Raw genomic sequence first — 24,653 nt, 5'->3', positions numbered from 1 at the left:
CAATGCACGTCAGCATGTATCCCGTGCCACCCAACATGCTCTAGAAGGTGTAAGTCAACTACCCTGGCCAGCAAGATCTCCGGATCTGTCCCCCATTGAGCATGTTTGGGACTGGATGAAGCGTCGTCTCACGCAGTATGCACGTCCAGCACGAACGCTGGTCCAACTGAGGCGCCAGGTGGAAATGGCATGGCAAGCCGTTCCACAGGACTACATCCAGCATCTCTACGATCGTCTCCATGGGAGAATAGCAGCCTGCATTGCTGCGAAAGGTGGATATACACTGTACTAGTGCCGACATTGTGCATGCTCTATGTGCCTGTGGTTCTGTCAGTGTGATCATGTGATGTATCTGACCCCAGGAATGTGTCAATACAGTTTCCCCTTCCTGGGACAATGAATTCACGGTGTTCTTATTTCAATTTCCAGGAGTGTATTCAGGTCCTTACAACACGTCCAAAGTCGCTTAGCACTGACTAAATAAATGTGTGGCTTATGAAGAGCTGCTCTTTTTAACTCTCTACATACCGTCATCGTGTTATCTGAACTTGCGGTGTCTGGTTTTCACTCACGAGAGATTGCTAGTGCTCAATTCATGAGATTTAATGCTACCACCCTCCTAAATGCTCGGCGGTCCCTGTCTGTTCGTAAATTAGGTCTGCCTGGTCCTGGTTCAGATATGGTCGTTCCTTCGCGTTTCCACTTCACACTCACATCCGAAACAGGCGACCTGGATTGCTTTAGAAGGGCTTTACGTCCCTGATGGATTTATTACTTAGGTGATATGCTGACCAACCCATTATGCTGTTACTGATTCTCTACTGACAACACAGTATTCCCCACTTCCCTTTTAAACTGAGGGATTCACCCCTCGTGACATCTAGTGGTCAATTCCTTATTACATAGGTATTTCCAAATACTTTTGATTAGATAGTGGTATGATGTTCTATGCTATTACAGGACGAGGTAGGTTCAGGACGAGGTAGGTTCAATTTACTCATCTGGAAATCAGATATGGCATCCACAATAGAGGATCAGATGGGCAAGACATGGATTGATATATTATGAAGATGAAAGACAGAGTTGAAGCAGGTTGTTGAAATCGTGTCAGACATGATAGTCAAACTAGAAGGGGAAAGGAGACTGGAGAAGCAAAAACACTGGCACCAGTGTGCCAGAGATCAACGATGGAGAAGGATACAGGAGCGTTACAGAGAGTCAGCAGTGGAGCAGACAAGAGAAGAGGATCTCAGTGAAGAAATAAAGAAGAAGCAGTACTCTCTGTTTGCTACGAAGCTGGAGCGAAGTCGAAGTTCTAACTCATCCCAAAAGTGTTCCACTGGGATTTAGGGTAGACCTCTCAATTTCAGGGATGTTATCGTCCACAAAACATTGCCCCATAGATGCTGCTTTTATTACAGGGTGCACTTTCGTCGTGGTACAAAGAATCATAGAGTCCAAAGTACACTTTACTGGAAAATTTTACATATTTTTTCGCAAAAGACATTTTGTTAAGTGCAATAAGACAACCACACTGTAAACGCCAGGAATACACCCACCCTCTTCCTCACCCGACTGTAACACCACCTCGCCTGTGCTTCTCCATGTACTATAAGTGATGGTACAGGCGCGGCGGGAGGGGTTTTTTTGCATCTCACTACTGACAACAATGTTCAGGAGCTAGAGTGGTCAGGACTTATTTGGAGATATTTCAACGTTCAGGATACATGGAGCGAGCCTAGGATAGGAGCTTACCAAGCATAGGCCAGTTTAGGGGTCGACCAACTAAAAAACGTGGGCAACGGCAAGTGAGGCGGTTCATGTTAAGTTCCGTTGGTGGCTGCTCACGGGGCACTGAGCCATAAGTTCTGCCTCCCAAGAAAAACATCTATTGTAGTCGAGGTGTGGATCACAAGAGAGAGAAGCAACTGTCCTCCACTGCAGAACCCTGCTGCGTCCACACATGTGACCTAGCACCCACATTCAGTATTGACTCAGCCAATGGCCTTTAGCAGAGGGGTGAAGACACCTCTTGTCAGCAGCTTTAGTGGGAAAGAACTGACTCAGTTCATAATGTTGTTCTGGAATTCTCCAAACCTAAACCCCCTATCATCGAATAGCCACAGGGTAGGATGTGCTTCTTTAAAGCAATGCTTAGCGTTGTCTCCAGAACAATATGGCTCAGGAGGAGCTGCTCGTTCACTTCAACCCATTCTTTCTAACTCCCTACGCACAATCATACTGCCAACTGGACTGCTGGTACACTTTGGAGGTCATGAGTGATTTCTTAGACTGATTACAAGCAATGCTTGACAGTCTCTGTCCATCGCAAATGAGGTCTGCATAGTGATGGTTTAGGTGTGGTTGTTCCTTCACGTGGCCACTTCGCACTCACGTCGCCAGCAGTCGACTTGAGCAGCTTTATAAGGGTTCCAATGTCGCTAATGGGTTTGTTACTCCAGAGACAAGCCATGACCACATCCGAATTCACTGTGTTCTCCTGGCCGACCCGTTATAGGGTTATTGTTTCTGTGCTCACAACACAATATTCCTCGCCTCCTTTTATACTGGTTAGTGTGCCGTTCATGACATCTACTGGTTGTGGTATGAAATAGCGATACCACCCATCAGCGTCGTTATGTTGATACCAGAATTGCAAGTTCGACACTGACAGCTGTCACGCAGGATCAGGCAGACCCAATTGTGCTGCGCACTCTAGCGGATTCGTAACGTTAACGTCCTCTGCCACCGCAATATACGATGGCTGGCGGAAACGAGACCTCCATTCGCTCTCGGAGCCACATTTCTGTATGAGTCTATGCAGACGCCCCCTACTTTCAGCATCAGCATCATCGTTCGTGCTTCAGCACACACACTCTTCCCTTTTGACCCTGAGAGCTGGACTCTTGTTTCTTGTTGCGTTATTTGTAAAGAGTCCTCTCACGTTTGGAAAAATACAAGGTAAGTAAATCTTCTGTTTGCTTTCTTACTTGTTCGCTAGTCATTTCTACCCCTGACCCACTTTCCTATGACGACAGTTGCTGCACCACTCTGCAACCCACCTCTCCTTACCGTTGCGTAAGAAGTCGTACACGGTACTGTTCAGTTCCGTTGTCCGGACACTTTTGATCATTTACTGTGTGTTATCCACATAGCGAACATACACATTATGTACCACAGCTGAGGCAGCGCTACAGTTGCCCGCCAGACGGTTTTTAGCGGCGCTGCTGCCTAATATCAGCGCGTCAGCTGCGGCGTCAGATCGCGATAATAATTGCAGGGGTGGGGTAGTCATCACATCAGATAGCGGCCACGGCGGGGCTGGCCCGGGCGCCGGCCAGGGCTGGCGGTCTGCGCATGCGCGGCGCGGGCGGAGGCAGCGGCGGCGGCGGCGGCGGCGGCAGCGCACCCCGCGTCCCGGCGCAAAGGCCCCCGATCGACAGTGCTGCCAGCCTGGCGCGCCGAGACCAGCCTAGCCGAGCCGAGCCGCCTGCGACCGCGGCAACCCCTGCTGCTTGCGCCGCCGCCGTCGCCGCTGCTGCTGCTGCCGCCGCTGCTCGCTGACCGGCTCTGGGTCCGCTGCTCAGCTCTGCTCCCGTGAGTAGCGCACTCTCTGCCACTCACCTCGCCTCTCAGCCGATCCTTCGGGGCTGACGGAACACCCTTCCATTCCTACCGACCGGTCTTTCGGTACATTTGCACGTATTTCCACTAGTCACTTCTCCAATTGCTACAGTTCCACTGCGTACTCCTCAATTTTTAACACAACTTTTCGACGAACATTGTTGCCAACATTGAACATTACGACGATATACGTAACGAGATGCTTTTCCATTTAGTTATTAACTTACTTGTACTGTTTCGCAGCTTCCCTGAAATACAGGAAAAATGATTTTCACTTTAAACTCCAAACCTTGCCTCCCACTCTTTCCTCCGTACTGCAAAACGTCAAGCCACTCCGAACCTCCCTTCACTTTTTTTTTGTTCATTAGTTATCAGCACCCGTATTCGTAACGAACTTGAAAGGAAAATATTACACACAACTTCGGTAGCCTCACAGTTATAAAAGAGCATTCTCTAACTTTTTTCATATTACGAATGCGCTGTTGCGTCCTTAGACCGTGTTATCACTGAAGCTCCACAGGTGCCTACTCTGTTGCAGTGCCTTCTTTGCTCCCTTGCCACACCTTACTTACTCCACAACGTGATTCGTTCTTCACTTGAACGAGGAAGAATGCATAACTGCTCAATACAAGATCAATTAAGCTACATACGTCCTTACTCTTTGTTTGCTTTCATTTACACAATACGTAACTTAGACAATTGTCGAAAAATAAAAGTATGTGTCTAATATACGTCATTCCTGTTTCGCTGCGGTTAAGGTACGACTAGGAGAAGGGTATAAAGTGTAGTAAATAAGATAAATTATGATGCAACAATTTATTTGTTTTAACTTTAGCTAGAAATAATGTATGAGCTATATTAACGGTTACGGTCGATACCTTATATAAGATACCACTTTTTTTATTGTTTAAGTTTCGTCAAAAAGAATGCAATAAAGGGATACATTAAAAATTACCAGTGGTCAACAACATTTCACACTAAAATTTATAAATAGATGGGATTGATAATAGCTCTGTCTCTGGGCTCAGTGGAAAACGTTATCTGTTCCATCTCAGCTCCAGCGCCATGAGTTTCCAGCATAACGTCGCATCTGCCCAAGACCACCAGCCAACAATTAAGTGGAATTGTGGCTATGGTTTATAGCTTACATACAACAAACAACAACATCATAGTATGAACAGTGTATTGAAATACTCTCAACACACACTACTCAGAAATCTCGCTCATTTGTAGAACGAATAAATTATTTGAACTATTTCTTGACCATCTTTTAGCATATTGAAAGTGGTGGAATCGTAAACGAGTGATTTATATTGTAATATTTATGCTGTGACATGCAAAGACGATACCTTTACAGTGCACTTGTCTGTGTGTGATGTAAGCACTATCCTATCGCTAGTGATATAAGTCTTGTTACCTTCATTTCTTTTTCGAAATGCCTCTGTTATAGTGCTCTTAGTGTTCGTTGATTCTACAGTTCCGGTCATCGGAGACTGATCGTTTACACGAGCGTGACTGTGAGCCACTCGCTTAGTTGAAGTATCCGTACCGCAGCGCTCTGTTCTATTTCTGGCCAGCACACCGTCGTGACAGGAGCCCCGGCCTCCGGGAGACGGGTGCTGAGAGGAGTGTGACTGGAGACGGGGTGCGCGACCAACTGTTGGTCGGGGTCGCCGGGTGGGCGTGCCAGATCTACAGGTGTGACCCGGCCGCGAGGTCAGCCCGTGTCTCCGCCCACACCGCGGTAACGCCCCCGCCTCCTCCATTCGCCTTCCAGCAACTCATTCGTCTCGCTGCACCCCTGTCTTCTTCCGGTTACGGAAATGTGTGATTCATAATCTTAGTGCTGGCACACAGCGTAACGCGTCCACTACTCCAAACGCTGTCGGTATTCAGGATTCGTAAGGGATCCGCATCGTCCGAGCAGGTTTCCAACACAGAACGCCGACAAAGTTTATCTGCATCGCAATAAATTAATTTTATTAGTAATTCATCAGCCTTTTTACCGTCCTGGTGTCTGCCTACGTCTCCCTACCTTACGTTAATCTTCCCGCCTCAACATCTTCGACTACCTGTTTTGTTGTTATTGCTGTTGTTGTGGCCCTCAGTCCGAAGCTGGCTTGATGAAGCTTTCCACACCAATCTCTCTCTACAGCATTTTATTCTATACTTCCCTCCATTATCAAAATTAACTATTAATTGATGCCTCAGGATGCATCCTGGCAACCTGTTCTTTCTTTCACTCAGTTTGTCACCTGGAGCTCCTTCTTCCCCAATCCGATACCGTACGTCTTCATTAGTTGTCCGATATATTCACCTAATCTTTTCTACTCTTTTGTAATAAGGCATTTCAAAAATTTCCATTCTCTTCTTTTTTAACGAATCCTTCTAGAAAAGATTTGGCAACACTTAAATTTATGAAGCTCCAACATAGCGGAGGATGGGACCAACAACTAGGGTATGAAAAATTTTTCTTTTCGGTATTCGTGATAGTTGTAGTAACAGTCATTTCTTCGTGCCGACTAGTTTCGGACGATCATGTCCATTTTAAAACCATAGCCTTAAACGTAAGTTGAGTCACACATTTCACCGAGTCCGAAACTAGACGCTACAAAGAAATTGCTCTTATCGCAACTGTGACAGATATTGGAAAAAATAAAAATTCTTAAAATTATAATCGATGTTGACGCATTTTCCTTTCCAGGAAAGCTTTTCTTTGCTATTCTGCATTTCATACCCTTTTTCCTTACGAAATTTCCTCTTACGGTGTGTCCACATAGTTAAATTCGTGTGCTGTCTTATTTCCGTCCGGATGATCAAACTTAATTCGGCTACATCGTGTAACCTCCCATGTTTTACGTTTGCTCATATTCATCTTATGATATCTTTTTAGGGGTACACATATCGCTCAACTGATCTTCCAGGTCATTTTTTACCTCTGACATAAAAACTGAGTATTCGGTAAACTTTAAGTCTCTGTTGATCCATCATGGAGAGGGGATATCAGCTGGTCAAATAGTTATGAATGAAATTCCGCAACAACCGTGTAGTTGAGATGTTATTTTATTTTGGCCACCAGTTGAGCGGAATGTATAGCCCTGAAAAGAAATCATAAGACGAATATGAGCAAGCGTAAAACACGGGTAACAGGATGTAGCCGAATTACGCTCAATCATGAGTGATAGATGCTAATACGAACTTTGGTGGACTGAGTGATTAAACTTATGTTTAAGGCTATGGTTATAAAATGGACGTGATGGTCCGAAACTAGTCGCCACGAAGAAACGACTATTACTACAACTGTCATGGATATTGAAAACAAAATTTCATACCCAAGTTGCGGATCCCCTCTGGTAGTCCAAATAAAATAAAGTAACATCTCAATTCCACGGCTCTTTTCGAATTTCATTGATAATTAAAGATAATTTCTTCTCCCTCAACTTTAACTTATCTTTCAAAGATCTTCTTCGTTCCTTTACTTTTTGTTCTGTATGTAGACCAACATGAGTAATACGCCACAACTCTATATGCTTGCCTCTTTAGCTACTGCTTCCTTTTCACATCCTTCGACTCTTATAACTGCATTGTGGTTTCTCTACAAATTTTAGATAAACTTCTCTTCCTGTATTGCTCATAACTTCAGAATTCCAGACAGCGTATTCTAGTCAACAGTATCAATACCATCCATCGAAATACACAGGTGCTACAAGTGTAAGTGTGCCTTTGAACATTCTGCTTTCAAAGATAAGTTCGTAGGATCAGTATTGTCTGTTTTATATACTATAATATTCATACATCACAATAATTCCTTCTTTTTACGAGTATTCTTTTCAGTGCCGAATTGACTACGTCTTGAGCATACGAACCAGTAATACGCATCTTCTACAGATAAAAGTTTTCCAGAGACTTATTTATTCATCTACCTTTAGAGTACGTCTTCTTATTTTGTTTGTCCACGTAGAGCTTAAGACCATTCTGTAGTAACACATACACATTCTTCCACTTTTTCTTCATTGCTTAGTGAGCTATTGACGATCCTTTTCAGTGTTGTATGAATTTTTCTAGTTGTTTTATTGATACGGAAATCGGGCTCACTGCGATCGTATAGTTAGCAGTGATGTGGCGACATGATAATCACAGCCTCTATGTGAATCAGAAAACCGAGTGTCTACCAATGACACTGTGTAGGAGGCGAGGTTATGTTGACATACATAATATTAAATTCATTAATTACTCAACGGGTGAGGGTCGGAAGAATATCGTATTCTGCCACTGACAGTTCCAACATTGAAATATAGCCTAACGACATTAAAATTAATACAGTCACACTCGCGCTGAAACAGAGTATAAATCAGAAATGTGCAAAAACTATAATTTAAAAAAATGTCACGATACCAGAAGTACTGGCGGAAATAAAGTTGCGAAAACAGGTCGTGGGTCGTGCTTCCATAGTTCAGTCGGTAGAGTAATTCGCTGTGAAAGACCACGGTTCAACGTTTGAATTCCAGTATAACATAATCTTAACCTGCGAGGAAGTGTCAAAGTGACAATAGAAATGTTTCCGTTCGAGGGCCGTACAGACCAGAATCGGTATGCCAGTCAGACAATATCGCAGGGAGCACTGAGGCACTCATCCCACAGACGCACCAGGCTGTAGATACTCGTTTGCTAAAACCCAGTGTCCTGGTGCGTGAAGAAGTCCGTAACTGCCTTCCGCACATCCTCGTCCGACAACATTCATCGACCCTTCAAGGCCTTTTCTTCCTCACTTGAGGAGAGATCAGAACTGTAGGGCGGGCGCTTTAGGGTCTCCCACTTGAGTTTTCATTACTTCCGCGTTACGACATTTGCGATTGGAAGCCGTGCGCGATAATTAAGCAGCTGTACGTAACTTGGCGCACCATTCCATAGCGAGGGTTTTCGACAAAGACGCATCCCCATACACATTCTTCATTCCCCTATAATATCTGCCGTTGTTTATTCTTCGGTAGCCATGAAAAGAATAATAGCATGTCGGTGCTTACACACCTCGTAATGGCACTAGGTTGCGTATGCGCCGCCGCAACACCCTCAAACGGAAACATTTTGATCACCCTTTTTACTCGTAGTTACACATGAATCGTGCTTCCTGGTGGCTTGCACGATAGTTGTTTGTTACGTAATAGGTCAGTTGAACCTTCTGTTATCCACTTTCATTTGTTGTTGTTGTGGTCTTCAGTCATGAGACTGGTTTGATGCATGTCTCTATGCTACTCTACCCTGTGCAAGCTTCTTCATCTGTACCTACTGCAACCTACATCCTCCAGAATCTGCTTAGTGTATTCATCTCTTGGTCTCCCTCTACGATTTTTACCCTCCACGCTGCCCTCCAATACTAAATTGGTGATCCCTTGATGCCTCAGAACGTGTCCTACCAACAGATTCCTTCTTCTAGTTAAGTTGTACTACAAACTCCTCTTCTCCTCAATTCTATTCAATACTTCCTCATTAGTTATGTGATCTACCCATCAAATCTTCAGCATTCTTCCGTAGCACCACATTTCGAGAGCTTCTTGTCCAAACTATTTATCGTCCATGTTTCACTTCCATACATGGCTACACTCCATACAAATACTTTCAGAAACGACTTCCAGACGCTTAAATCTATACTTGATGTGACCAAATTTCTCTTCTTCAGAAACACTTTCCTTGCCATTGCCAGTCTACATTTTATATCCTCTCTACTCCGACCATCATCAGTTATTTTGCTCCCCAAATAACAAAATTCCTTTACTACTTTAAGCTTCTCATTTCCTAATGTAATTTCCTCAGCATCACCCGACTTAATTCCACTACATTCCATTATCCTCATTTTGCTTTTGTTTATGTTCATCTTATATCCTCCTTTCACGACACTGTCCATTCCGTTCAACTGTTTTTCCAAGACCTTCGCTGTCTCTGACAATTACAATCTCATCGGCGAACCTCAAAATTTTTAATTCTTCTCCATGGACTTTAATACCTACCCCGAATTTTTCTTTCGTTTCCTTTACTTTTTGCTCAATATACAGATTGAATAACGTCGGGGAGAGGCTAAAACCCTGTCTCACTCCCTTCCCAATCACTGCTTCCCTTTCATGTCCCTCGATACTTTCTTTAGTTAATTAAATTTAGGTAAAGCTTTAAAAATAACAAATATAACAATATCAGTTTCTTTATAGGGAATTTATTTGTTGAAAAAACTACAAAACTGATAAACTGACACTCTTGTTGCAGTAGCGCAAGTAGGAGTTCTAAGAAAGCACTTAAATTATAATAAACAAAATTTTATAAATACTGTCTTTGAACAGATTTATTTAGTTACATGAACAACATTGATTTTCCTTCTCGTCCGCTTTACAGAAGCTACGGTATTCTTCTCAGAGAATTATTTTAGAGCCCTTGTTACGCATTTTTTCTACAACAGCTTCTCAACATACGTTGGTTCCATTCAGGTCACAACAATAATTGAGCTATTAAATCATATTTATTGGAGATTAAAAACATCATGATTACTGCTGCATCACAAATTTCAAGTAACATAAAATGCATTGATGATTTTCACCCTGTATATCATTTTGGCGAAGCGTAAGCACGCACTCATAATTTTGGGCAACCACCTATCAGCGCTTTCTGTACATTGCCGACTTGGTAGAGCACAACTGATTTGCACAACACAATAAAACGTTGGCTAATGAGAGCAATACTGTCCGAATGCGCAACCACTACCGGTAGATCACGCCGTAGCTGATATTCTGCATCAGATAATCTCTTACGGAATACATGTATCTGGATCATCTTCCGTAATGACACGTATATGTCATTCCTGGGCCGATACTGAGACACGCATTCTTTCCATTGCAGCAGGAGGATCTCTCTATAATAGTGGCAACTTTGCACTGTTACACAGATTGTGTTAGACGTCAACGTATTCTTTCGATATAATTACTAACTTGGCCCTAATTTACAAAACTGTTTACAGTCGGTTTCCTACTCAATCTTCTGTAATGGAGCTTCTCACAAAGTTTATGGAAACATCCTTACAAGTATAATTAATGATTTGTACAATACATATGCCGAAATACAGATTAACGAAAGAAATTTACGGTCGTTTTTGTGTAGCTAGAAACGGTGCCGTCACAGTTGGATTATACTTACCGTTTCAGACAAAACTTCCTCAGTGCTTCTGTTTTCGACGCCAGTAGAGCTCTTCGATGACTGAAATTTTCTGTGCACCGCTCCCAGGCGTGTGGTGTCTTCCTAAATTCGGCTATCTTGCGTAATCACATCGTTCATGTCTCCTATTGTCTCCTAACACTTGCTATCCACCTTTCTGCCACTCTTTATCATTTTCTTTGCTTCCTTTTTTAAGAATTAAATCTAATTCACTGTGCACATTATTTGATTGCAATACATTGATGAGTCTAAACATTATGACCACATGCTTCACAGCGTGACGCCCACCTCCGGAAAACAACAGAGCAGCCAGCTATATGCTGCGTGCCATCGATTCAACAAGACCTTCATTGGTTTCCAGAGACATTTGGCGCGGATGTAACGGCCGATGGCATCCCATATGTGTTCCACCGGATTCAGATCTCCTGAATTTGGTAACAAAGACATCAACGTGAGTTCTCTGTGGTACACCTCGAACAGATGTAGCACTATTCTGACCTATAGACACAGACTGTTATCCTCCTGGAGTATGTCATTGCCACTAGGGCATCGTCAAGCGTGAGTGGAAACAGGTGCTTAGCATGTCCACAGCTGTCATGGTACCTTCTATTACTACCGCATAACATAATACAGTTCTCACCGGCCTGTGTCTGCAGAGCGTTGCATGTTCCGAGCAGCAGTTCGCCTGTGTGATGGCATATCAGGACAGGGCCATCGATCTGGTGTACCAAGAAAAGTGTTTCGTTCAACCAGGCAACACGTTTCTCTTAATCAATGTCGATGCCCTATGCCCACTCCAGTTCTAATTGATGTTGTCGTTGAGTCCACATGGAAACACGTGCGGTTTTCCTGCTGCGGAGCCACATGTTCAATAATGTGCACTGAGAGTTGTGCACGGAAACACTTCTGCCTGCACAACTGCTTACGTCAGTGAGTTTCCCCAAGTGGTCGCTATAATGATTTATCTTTAGTCTTTGCTCAGCTTAATATACTATCCAATCGTGTCACTACGCGCAATCACCTACAGGTTGCATTCAACCTAGCCCAGGGTAGCGCTATAATGCTCTGTCTAATAAGTGTAGCATTTTGTTAACAGTTTCTTTCAGCAATGCGTTTTAAATATTGCCTATTTTCATTTTCTGTTTTTGCTACGTTCGTCGTTTCACTTCTTGTGCTCCACAAGCAAACTGTTTGGCACTTCTTCCTCAACATCCTTTCAATCGATACGATCAGATCGCTCTTCTCGAAAAAAGCTTCCTACAGCACTGTCAGTGTACTATTACGGGCCATAACAAAGAGATACCGAAAATTTTGGAGATGTTGTGGGTTTTGTCTCCAGGAACAAACTGAGGATTGGATCTCTCTTTCCGAAATGTCATCCAGCGATGATGCAGGGGCTCTACGTATTAGGGCCATTCCGCTGGCAGCGAAGTTCAGTCCGTCTGATCAACCGCAAAAGAAATCCTCGCAATGTGTCTGACATCATCCAGAACATCAAATGCAACCTAACGTTTCCATGTCTGTCACAAGAACGTTGGTTGCGTTAAGTCAGCGTAGAAACGTAACGTTTGCTGCTGAAGGAGTGGCCTTGAGACAGGCGACATCCCTATAAACCCCCTACCCTATAATCCTCCATAAACTCTGAATCGTTTACACCTTTCATGTCTCCTTTCCTTCAGAAATCTTGAATTATGTTCCTCCGTCGACACCAAAGTTTTTTTTCATTTAGTCCACCAAATTTAGTATTCTGTAGAGCAGAGAGGGCTGTATCATTTGTGAACATCCAAGTTTTTTATGTTAATAAAATTTTTTCCACATCTTTCATTGACATACTGCTTAAACAACAGTGGACGTAAGCTACAAGGCGAATTAACAGCAAACTTGTATTGAATTTTTTTTTACTGTGATTACTCTTACTTAATTTTCGTAGATGGTGTTGATTACTGGTTACACTTCATTTTCAGAATTTGTTTTGAAGTATACACTATGAAAAATCTTCTCCTTAGTCGCACTAGTGCTAACAACATCAGGATTAGTTCTACAACATCTGCCACTTTTAAAAAAAACCAAAACTGAACTTCATACAATATGTTTCAACTCTTTCGTCTATTTTTGAGATAAAAAAGAAGCCCGCTGTAGGGGTAAATGACTTCACAATTCCTCTGAAATTATTCTTTTGCCTACGATTCTATTCGTCAGTTTACCAGTGTGATGTGTCAGCCCTACAATTTATTAGCGCTGTGTTTGTTAAATACCTCGCTTTTAGATTAGAGCATATGCATCCTTACAAATATAGCTGGCTTAATATACTGTCTCTTACATATCTTTTGAATTCTACAGTGCTTCGCGATTTTACTGTTGCTTGCATGTTAGTTCAGATTCCTCTACACGAATGTTCAGAATGATAGCTGCATTTCGGAATCTGTGTACACAGGTAAAAAGAATGCAATATGGACTTCGTAGTTACAATTCGATTATCTTCGGCATTTTTGATCTACGTATTATAATTAACTGTTAGTAATGTGGAATAAGGTAGATTCAGTGTGTCTGTTAAAATGTCTGTCATTCAGAATGCGTATTGACAATATCCGCTTATATTCACTTGCACAATCAATTTTAAATTTTTTTTTGTCTCTATAGGTCGTTGCTGGTTTCAATAGTGTATTGCGGTTCACTAAATTAAGAGTGGTTTCCGACGTCTCTCTTACAGCTGCTGATCGTTTCAAGTTCTTCTAGAAATTCTCTATCATCCTTCCATCAGTAAAATTAATCTGAAATCATCAATATTTTAATTGTAGAACCTCAACAGTGCTGTACGCCGCTTTGGAGGTAACAGAGGCTGTACCATGATCAACCACAATATTTTGATCACCTACCTAACAGTCGGTATTTCCATTTTTTGCTCGAGAAATACCTCCAATGAGTCGTGGCTTGGAAGCAATGAGGCCTTGATATGTCGATGGATGGCGGTGGGACCAAACATACACACACAAGTCATCTTGTAAATGCCGTGAATTTCCGGAACGAGGGCGATGAGCTCTTGAGGCAACGTTGAATCACATCCAAGATGTGTTCGATCGCGTTCAGTTCTCTCGAGTTTGAAGAGGGAGAGGGGGGGGGGGGGAGGGGCAGTACATCAGTTGGAACTCGCCATTATGTTTCTTGAACCAAACCATGACACTCCAGGCCTTATGACATGGAGCATTAACTTGTTGAAAAATGTCACTGCCGTCGGGAAACGGGATCGCCATGAAGGGGTTTACTTGGTCTTCAAGAATGAACAATACACCTCGGCCGTCATGGTGACTTGCGTGAGCTCCACTGGACCCACTGATGCCCACGTGAATGTTCCACAGAGCATAATGAAGCCGCCGCCAGCGTGTCCCATAGGCCGAATGAGGAATCTATCCTGATTCATCAGACCACGCACTGCTTTGCCACTGCCAACGTCTAGAGCCGATGATCACGTGCCCATTTCAGTCGTAGTTGCCGATGTCGTTGTGTTAACATTGGCACATGCATGGATCGTCGGCTGCGGAGGCTCATTGTTAGGAATGTTCGGTGCACCGTGTGTTCAGACACATTTGTACTCTGCCCAGTATTAGTTGCGCCAGAGTTCGCCACCTGTCTTGTTTTACAAGTCTACCATCCTCCGACGTCCGACATGTGTAAGGAGGGGTGGTCGCGCAATCCCACGATGTTTCACGTTGGTTCGGCACGTGTTGAAGACTATCACCACAGCACTCCTCGAACACCCGAAAAGTCGCGCATTTTCCGAAATGCTTGTGTCGAATGTCGAACCTCCGGGTCATCACAATTTACTCTCGGTCAAACAGATAAATTCACTGATACTACATGTACCGTGCGAGTGTCTATAAGGCATTATTCGCCAGGTGACGCTGCTATCGCCTGCAGAGGCTTATATCGACAGTAGGTCAGTGGTCGCAATGTTCTGGCTCATCAGTGTAGTACCATGAGGCATTACACACGAACGTTTACAGCACCTGGTGACATAAACCCGATATTGCCAATCATCACAACGTCATATAGATCCCAACGTTTCAGTAACTAGCCTAGTACGAGTAATGTAATCATTTTATAACCTCATTTTAATACTTATTTCATGCATAAACTGCAGTAATAGAGTCTTTTGGAAATTAATAAGCCACTTCCTACACCGCTGTTAACCGAAGGTTTTAGTAGTTGCACATACTGTTTCTTTCTGTGTCAAACTTTTGTTTCCATCACAGGCAGTAGGTAGAACAAGGTGTGAATAACGTACACTAAATTTTATGCAATATCTTAGTTGCCTCTAGTTTTAGCTCAGTGTCCAATATACTCTGAAACTGTAAGGTATAATGCTGTGCTTTAGGGTGATCTATGCAAATGAAGAACACGCGGTTGCGGAATACAAAGTGTGTTCTTAATAAACCTTTATGAACGTTACATCCGTGACAACTGGTTTTGTCCTAATTATTCACTCTTCAAAGAACAATATGATGTTTGTGGGAATTATAGGACGTTGTTACTGTGACGTGAATGCAAATGCCGGGTTTACTTAAAGTTGAGGGGTTTTGGAAGTGTTAAGATTCGATAAGGGTTGAACGATTTCTTAAAATGTGGTAATAATGGATTAGAGAGTGCGAAAGATACACTTTGTTCCGTCGGATGGAATATATTATCATTTCCCGGAATTTTCAACTCTCGTCACGCTGTACACTCTGCAATCATTGGGTATAGCGCGTACTCTCTTCAACCAATGATAACGCCGTTCGCTGCGCCAGCACCAAGATGTGAAATAACTCCGATTCTTTAAAGAAAAGCATTATCATTTCGTCACAGTTTCGAAAGAAGGGTGATCTAAAGCAATGCGAGTTTGGTAACTTCTGCTAATTAATACTTCTGGTCACCTGGTGTAAAATGTATTCTTGGCTCATAAACTACATCCACATCTACATCTAGATGATTACTGTTGCAAATCACACTTAAGTGCCTGACAGACGGCTGATCAAATCACCTTTAAGCTACTTCCACTCTTGAACAGCCCGCGGAAGAAACAAATACCTTTAGCTGTCCATACGAGTTGACTTCACTTACTTTATTTTGATGATAGTTTCTTCCTATGTAGTTAGCGTCAATAAAATATTTTCGCATTCGTAGGAGAAAGTTGGTGATTGAGACTTCGTGAGAAGGTCCCGCCGCAACGAAAAACGCCTTTGTTTTAATGATGTTCACTCCAAATTCCGTATCATGTCCGTGACACCCTCACCCCTATTTCGCAAAATACAAAACGTGCTGCCCGTTTTTGAACTTTCTCGATGGACCCCATTGATCCTATCTGGTAAGGATCTCATACCGCGCAGCAGTACTTCCAAAGAGCACGGACAAGCATAGTGTAGACAGTCTCTTAAGTGGATCTGTTGTACCTTCTAAGTGTTCTACAAATAAAGGCAGTCTTTGGTTCGCCTTTCCTACGACATTTTCTAAGTATCTTTACAATTTAAATTCTTCTCAATTGTGATTTCTAGGTATTTACTTGAATTAACAACCTGTAGAATTGATTAGTTTATTGTGTAATCTAAGTGTAATGGATTCCTATTAGCAGTTATGCGGATGACCTCGCAATGTTCCTTTTTAAGGATCAATTGTCAATTTTCGCACTTTACAGATATCTTATCTAAATCGTTTCGCAATTGTTTTTGACATTCTGATGACTTTATTAGCTGATAAACGAGAGCATCATCTGCAAACAACCTAAGACAGTTGACCAGGTTGTCTCCTAAGTCGTCTATATAGATAATGAACAGCAGAGGGCCTGTAATACCACCTTGGGGAACGCCAGAAGTAACTTCCGTTTTACTCGATGACTTTCCGTCAGTTACTACGAACTGTGACCTCTGTGACAGGAAATCAGAAATCTAGTCGCATAACTGAGACGATATTGCACAAGCGCGCAATTTTATTACAAGCTGCGTGTGAGGTGCGGTGTCAAAAGCACTCAACACTAGTTGTGGAGAGCTAGTTGTGTTGGCTATGTGTCAATACACCGTTCTTTTCGAGGTGATTCATAATGTTTGAACAGAACATATGTTCCAAGATCCTGCTGCATATCGACGTTAATGATATGAGCCTGTAATTTAGTGGATTACGACTATTGCCTTTCCTGAGTATTGTCGTGACATGTACAACATTCCAGTAATCGGGTACGGATCATTCGCCGAGCGTGCCGTTGTATACGATTGTTAAGTATGGAGCTATACTCTGAAAGGAACCAAACTGGTAGAAAGTCTGGACAGAAAGACTTCATTTATTAGGTTATTTAGGTTGTTTCGCTACTTCGAGGTTATTTACTTCTAAGTTACTCACTCTGGCAGCTGTTCTTGATTCGAATTCTGGAATATTTTGTTCGTCTTCTTTGGTGAAGGAATTTCGAAAAGCTGTGTTTAGTCACTCTGCTGTAGCATCACTCTCATCGAAACTGTTTCCATTGCTGTTGCTCAGAGAACGCGTTGATTGTCTTGCCGCTAGCATATATTACGTACGACCATAATCTCTTCGGATTTTCTGCCAGGTTTCGAGACAAAGTTTCGTTGTAGAACCTATTATTACCACCCCGCATTGAAGTCCGTGCTAAATTTCGAGCTTCTGTAAATGATAGCCTGTCTTGAGGATTATACGTTCATTTATATTTGGCATCTTTTCTCGTTGTTTCTGCAACAGTGTTCTGGTATGTTTTGTGAACCATGGGGATCAGCTCCGACGTTTGTTAATTTACTTGGTATAAATCTCTCAATTGCTGTCGATACCATTTTTCTGAATTCAAGCCATATCTGATCTATACTTACGCTGTTAATTCGGAAGAAGTGGAAATTGTTTCTCAGGAAGGCGTCAGGAGAATGTTTCCTGCTTGTTTGAATAGATACATTTTTCGTTAATTTTTGGTGGATTTGGAATTACGGTATTCATTCTCGCTACGACAGCCCTGTCCTCACTAATCCCTTTGTTCGTTTTCATGCCCGTTATTAGCTCTGGATCATTTGTTATTAATAGACAAAATGTGTTTTCACAACCGGCTACACTAAATTTTGGAGCAAGAAACCAAATTACGGGAGTCATTACACTAACTGCACTTTTTAGATTCTGTTTAACCAGAGCGCTCCACGTGAAACATTCACCTTCTTACTTAAACGTGAGCCGTGCACGAAATAAGAAAGACATCATGAACGAACTCGTTGATAGCTCGTACTACTCTTACGTTACTCACCCGCTATCGTGTCGTTTCAACCCAGAACAGACGTTCTTAGGTACGTCAAATGCCGCTCACACCCTGTGACAGTTTATAGGTTGAGTGAGAAGGAAAGTAAGAAAATAGCCAATAATGCAAGTATTTTAAAATGCTTTTCATCGTTTGGGTTAATGACAGGATTAGCGATTGTTCATTATTACGAGTTGTAATAATGGATGCTCTAATGGATTTTCCTCGACTTACATCTGTAATCAGCTGTGTGACTGACAGCACTTTTCGTGGAGTCAGAGTGGCTACTACGCCACACAAAGCATGCTACATAATGCCAACGTCGGAATTCAGCCATATTATGTATAAATAAGTCTATTTGCCTAAGTATCCCTTAAATTTCTCTTATATGTTTTTATGCTTGCACAGTTATCGAGCAAATACACGATTACACTATACAATTGAGGATATGCGCGGAAAAACTGGCAAACCCTCAAATGTAAATACTTAGAGATAAGTGTTGCCATCTGTTGCTGGGTACGATAACTATTGAAATTGACATAGGTCTCAGCCCTATGTGATATTGTCTTCAATTGTAAAATCAGTAGGTTTCAGTAAAGTAGCAGCTTCCTCGTTAATAGAGCAAGATATTCATAGGCGCAAGTACAGCTAGTTATTCAATCCATTATAGTATTTACTGACAGCGTAGACCACCTTAAGAATCTTCATCCTTTCTAAGAGATAAAAACTATAGTTTCTGAGTACACATATTTAGGTATATATGTGTGTAATATACACTCCTGGAAATTGACATAAGAACACCGTTAATTCACTGTCCCAGGAAGAGGAAACTTTATTGACACATTCCTGGGGTCAGATACATCACATTATCACACTGACAGTACCACAGGCACATAGACACACGCAACAGAGCATGCACAATGTCGGCACTAGTACAGTGTATATCCACCTTTCGCAGCAATGCAGGCTGCTATTCTCCCATGGAGACGATCGTAGAGATGCTGGATGTAGTCCTGTGGAACGGCTTGCCATGTCATTTCCACCTGGCGCCTCAGGTGGACCAACGTTCGTGCTGGACGTGCAGACCGCGTGAGACGACGCTTCATCCAGTCCCAAACATGCTCAATGGGGGACAGATCCGGAGATCTTGCTGGCCAGGGTAGTTGACTTACACCTTCTAGAGCATGTTGGGTGGCACGGGATACATGCGGACGTGCATTGTCCTGTTGGAACAGCAAGTTCCCTTGCCGATCTAGGAATGGTAGAACGATGGGTTCGATGACGGTTTGGATGTACCGTGCACTATTCAGTGTCCCCTCGACGATCACTAGAGGTGTACGGCCAGTGTAGGAGATCGCTCCCCACACCATGATGCCGGGTGTTGGCCCTGTGTGCCTCGGTCGTATGCAGTCCTGATTGTGTCGCTCACCTGCACGGCGCCAAACACGCATACGACCATCATTGGCACCAAGGCAGAAGCGACTCTCATCGCTGAAGACGACACGTCTCCATTCGTCCCTCCATTCACGCCTGTCGCGACACCACTGGAGGCGGGCTGCACGATGTTGGGGCGTGAGCGGAAGACGGCCTAACGGTGTGCGGGACCGTAGCCCAGCTTCATGGAGACGGTTGCGAATGGTCCTCGCCGATACCCCAGGAGCCACAGTGTCCCTAATTTGCTGGGAAGTGGCGGTGCGGTCCCCTACGGCACTGCGTAGGATCCTACGGTCTTCGCGTGCATCCGTGCGTCGCTGCGGTCCAGTCCCAGGTCGAGGGGCACGTGCACCTTCCGCCGACCACTGGCGACAACATCGATGTACTGTGGAGACTTCACGCCCCACGTGTTGAGCAATTCGGCGGTACGTCCACCCGGCCTCCCGCATGCCCACTAGACGCCCTCGCTCAAAGTCCGTCAACTGCACATACGGTTCACGTCCACGCTGTCGCGGCATGCTACCAGTGTTAAAGACTGCGATGGAGCTCCGTATGCCACGGCAAACTGGCTGACACTGACGGGGGCGGTGCACAAATGCTGCGCAGCTAGCGCCATTCGACGGCCAACACCGCGGTTCCTGGTGTGTCCGCTGTGCCGTGCGTGTGATCATTGCTTGTACAGCCCTCTCGCAGTGTCCAGAGCAAGTATGGTGGGTCTGACACACCGGTGTCAATGTGTTCTTTTTCCATTTCCAGGAGTGTATACCCTCTCAAATGCTAGCAGGTTAGAAGTTTAAGTGAAGTTAATTCAGTTTTTGTATATACCTCCCATCAACGGTGCTATTCCATCATACCTCGAGAGAGAATCAGTAGTGCAGCGTTCAAATACTGTAGGTGGAAGTATCTGTGACAGTGAGAATTTGAGTCAGGCCCGAAAACAGGCAAAGACACGTTATTGACATTTCGGTTCCACAAGATGGATTTAGTGTTTATTCGACAAGAAAATCCTTAGCGTAGAGATTTCATTGTTTTTGTTGACAATGAAAAAAACATATTGAGAATTTCTTTTTCTACTTATTTCATGTTCATTACATTATTTATTAGTTACAACCTAACGTTTCGTCGACGATGACCTCTTTTGACACAAGGCATAAAATCAGTTGAAATAGAAGGCTGAAACGAATCCACCTACTCATTCGATACGTATACAGTGTGATTTAGCCACTTCTACTCATGGGTTTTATGCAACACGCAATGCCTGCAAATACTACTATGTGCAAGATCTTCATATTCTCTCGCTAGCTAGGAGCTAACTGTTAGTCCTACAGAAATTGTGAATAGGACATTTGTATGAAATTTAATGTAGTTAAATTTTGTACTGGGATACGTTTTCGCTAGAAGCTGTAGTTGTCGAATTATTCAAGAAAAACGTACAAAAGTGACCTTCAAGATCGTTTTTCTTGAATAATCCGAAAACGCTGGCCTCTAGCGTAAGCATATCCAGGTACAAAATTTTACTACTAAATATTTACTACATAAACATTCTGTCCATTTTTTTCTGTAGAACTAATGGTTTACATGTAGCGAGCTAGAAAACATGGAAAACTAGTTCATCGTTTTTGAAGGTGTTGTGGGTTGCATAAAACCTATTGCTAGGGGTAGCTGATTTATCATTTATAACCAGGACACAGAACCGCAACACTAGACCGTCAGATACGTTCTCAATGTAAAAGAAAGAAATGTTTTATGTGCTACTTAGAATTATCATTTTCAAACATTCTGTGGTGGTCATATCAACATACAATTATTTGAGTAATTAGGTGAATGGCTTAATGTTTGAAACTACCACATTATCTCAATTTTTATCGATCGTCAAAGATGTCCAGCGTTACTTAAATATTAAATTCCAATCAGAGCAAATACAACTGAATCGTGTGGTTTACTTCGTGCTGTGTTCTACTCGATTCTACATATCCTCTAAGGAGATTCATTTTAACACATTTACCTCTTGCTCACGACAAAAATGCCGAAGTATTTTACAGTGGAAGATCCATATTTCATAATACCTGCGGTACATTGCTTATAAACAAACAATTCTGTGATCGAACTGTAATTCACAAAATGATGTTTATCTGCAGCCTCGTATACCGTTGACGAAGTGGTCTTTAGCAACAAAAACGATTTTATAACAGTAACGTACGATCACCTTTAAAGCTTCTTAATAATCCTGTATCCTACATACACTAAATACAGTTCTCCGTAAGTCCTTCACGGAAGAAGACGAAGTAAATATTGCAGAACTCGAAACCAGAACAGCTGTTAGCATGAGTGGCATAGAAGTAGATACCTTAGGTGTTGCGAAACAACTCAAATCACTTAAGAAAGGCAAGTCTTCCGGTCCAGATGGTATACCAATCAGGTTCCTCTCATAGTATGCAGACACAGTAGCGCCTTTACTAGCAATCATATACAACCACTCACTTGACAAAATGTCTGTTCCTAAAGACTGGAAATTAGCGCAGGCCACACCACACAATATTCAAGAAGGGAAATAGGGGTAACCCATTGAATTACAGACCAATGTCACTGACCACAATTTGCAGTAGGATTTTGGAGCATATACTGTACTCGAACATTATGAATCACCTTGAAGAAAATGACTTATTGATACATAACCAAAACGGATTCAGAGAAAATCGTTCTTGTGCAACACAGGTAGCTCTTTATTCCCATGATGTAATAAGTGCTGTCGACAAGGGATCTCAGATCGATTCCACATTTCTTGATTTCCAGAAGGCTTTTGATAGCGTTCCTCACAAGCGACTATTGCATACATACGGAGTATCATCTTAGTTGTGTGACTGGATTCGTGATTTCCTCTCAGAGAGGTCACACTTCGTAGTGATAGACGGTAAATTATCGAGTAGAACAAAAGTGTTATCTGGCGTCACGCAAGGTAGTGTCATAGGCCCTCTGCTGTGCCTCATTTATATAAATGATCTAGATGACAATCTGAGTAGCCCCCTTACATTGTTTGCAGATGACGCTCTTATTTACCGTCTAGTAAAATCATCAGACGATCAATTACAATTACAAAATGACCTAGAGAGAATTTCTGTACGGTGTTAAAAGTGGCAATTAGCGCTAAACAAAAGAAAGTGCGAGTTCGTCCACATGGTTACTAAAAGAAATCCAGTAAATTTTGGGCATACGATAAATCGCACAAATCTAAGAACTGTCAATTCGACTAAATACTCTGAATTACAGTTAAGAGCAACTTAAATTGGAGAGACCACATAGATAATATTGTGGGGAAGGCGAAACAAAGACTGTGCTTTGCTGGCAGAACACTAAGAAGATGCGACAAACCCGCTAAAGAGAAAGCCTACATTACACTTGACCGTCCTCTGCTGGAATATTGCTCCGCGGTATGGAATCCTTACCAAGTAGAATTGACGAAGGCATCGAAAAAGTGCAAAGAAGGGCAGCTCGTTTCGTGTTATTGCGCAATAGGGGTGAGAGTGTCACTGATGTGATACGCGAGTTGAGGTGGCAGTCACTGAAACAAAGGTGGTTTTTTTGCGGCGGGATCTATTTACGAAATTTCAATCACCAACCTTCTCTTTCGAATACGTAAATATTTTGTTGGCACCCACCTACGTAGGGAGAAATGATCATCATAATAAAATAAGAGAAATCAGAGCTCGAACGGAAAGATTTAGGTGTTCCTTTATCCCACGCGCCATTCGAGAGTGGAATGTTAGAGTACTAGTATGAAAATGGTTCGATGAACCCTCTGCCAGACACTTAACTGTGAACTGCAGAGTAACCATGTAGATGTACATGTAGATGTACACTATTTACATTTTCGTGGATCAGTTCTGCTCTAACGTCTCTTCTCTGAAACAACGTTTCTACTTTGCTGCTGGTCTGAGTACTTTTAAAATCTAATTTATTATTCATCCATAATTTTGTTACCTAATATTATTCGTTTACGAACTTTCACAATGTATACCTACACATGAAATTAAAATAAATTAAGAATTGGGATCACAGCCCCCACGAAGCGGCAAGCAGCATCCATAGATGTTGCAAGAGGCTCTTGATACATATCTACAACGCTATTATAACCATCGTAGTGGAAAGCTAACATGGACTCCGAAATTACAGCAGTCCCTACAATCATCAGTAACTGCTTGATTGTTAATATTAGAGAATTTTGAACAAGACTTAGCGAACGATCATTTTCCAGTTAGATACAGGTGGCAGCTCATTAGTTTATTTAGGTGACCGAATACTTTGTTGAGATTCTTCGAATGCTTACTAAACCAACAATGAACATTGTGGTCCCTCTTGTATGTAACATTGTCGTGCTCATAAAAAATAAAAACTTATTTAAAACGTAACCTGAATCTAGTAGACTTCAGATCTCTCTAAAACAAGGCTCCAGTTTTCGGTGCAATATAACTATAGAAATGCGTCCTCCAAGCAAGTCGACATTTTTCACAGTCACAAAACATTGCCATGTTTGGAATACCTTTTCCATTGGCGGAAATAATCCAAATACCCACCAAAAATCTTTGCTCGAGTGAAGGTATTTGCTACTATAACATAGTCGATTTTTTTCGTATTCACTGATACTTGCATCGAATAACACTGAGTAACTCGTCGTCTGCAGTCTCCGTAACATAGAACACAAGATGGGCAGTGACGTATTCAATGTCAAAAAAAGTAATAGGTCTGACAGATGTTAGCAAAATAGTCACCTTTAGCGTTTCCATCACCTTATCAGTATCTATCATCGCTGTCCCTCGTTTTTGTAATACTATTCTGAAACTGTTTCATCTTCATTATTATAAACTATACGAATGACTACTAACAATATTCTCACAGCATTATATACAATGTAAGATATGCATCTTCATGTTTTCGCGGCGCAAAGACTGATCCGATGAACTTAGGGCGAGCAATCGTATAAACAACATTTCTTCTCTCAATATTTCAGTCGTAAAGCTCTCAACCATATTCAGAGTCAACTGACAGACTGAATCTGTAGCACTTGCTCCGGCATTTTACTCCTATGAACCGCGCCACTGCGCGTGCGACAACTCATAAAAAGGAGCAGGGATGTCGGTCTGTGGCAAAA

The 24,653-nt window shown here is 42.5% G+C and overlaps 1 protein-coding gene across 1 annotated transcript in view; it reads left to right on the top strand.

Moving 5' to 3' along the window:
- Positions 1 to 3,429: 3,429 nt before the first annotated feature.
- Positions 3,430 to 24,653, top strand: part of LOC126267133 (G-protein coupled receptor 52-like) — an 882,235-nt gene continuing 861,011 nt past the window's right edge. The window contains exon 1 of the mRNA XM_049972056.1: positions 3,430 to 3,597. The gene's annotated coding sequence lies outside the window, so the exon portion shown is untranslated. The remainder of the gene's footprint in view (positions 3,598 to 24,653) is intronic.

The sequence above is a fragment of the Schistocerca gregaria genome, chromosome 4 (assembly GCF_023897955.1).
Source record: "Schistocerca gregaria isolate iqSchGreg1 chromosome 4, iqSchGreg1.2, whole genome shotgun sequence".
NCBI classification, from domain to species: domain Eukaryota; kingdom Metazoa; phylum Arthropoda; class Insecta; order Orthoptera; family Acrididae; genus Schistocerca; species Schistocerca gregaria.
The sequence above is the reverse complement of the archived record's forward strand: the minus strand, read 5'-3'. Positions and strand labels throughout refer to the sequence as shown.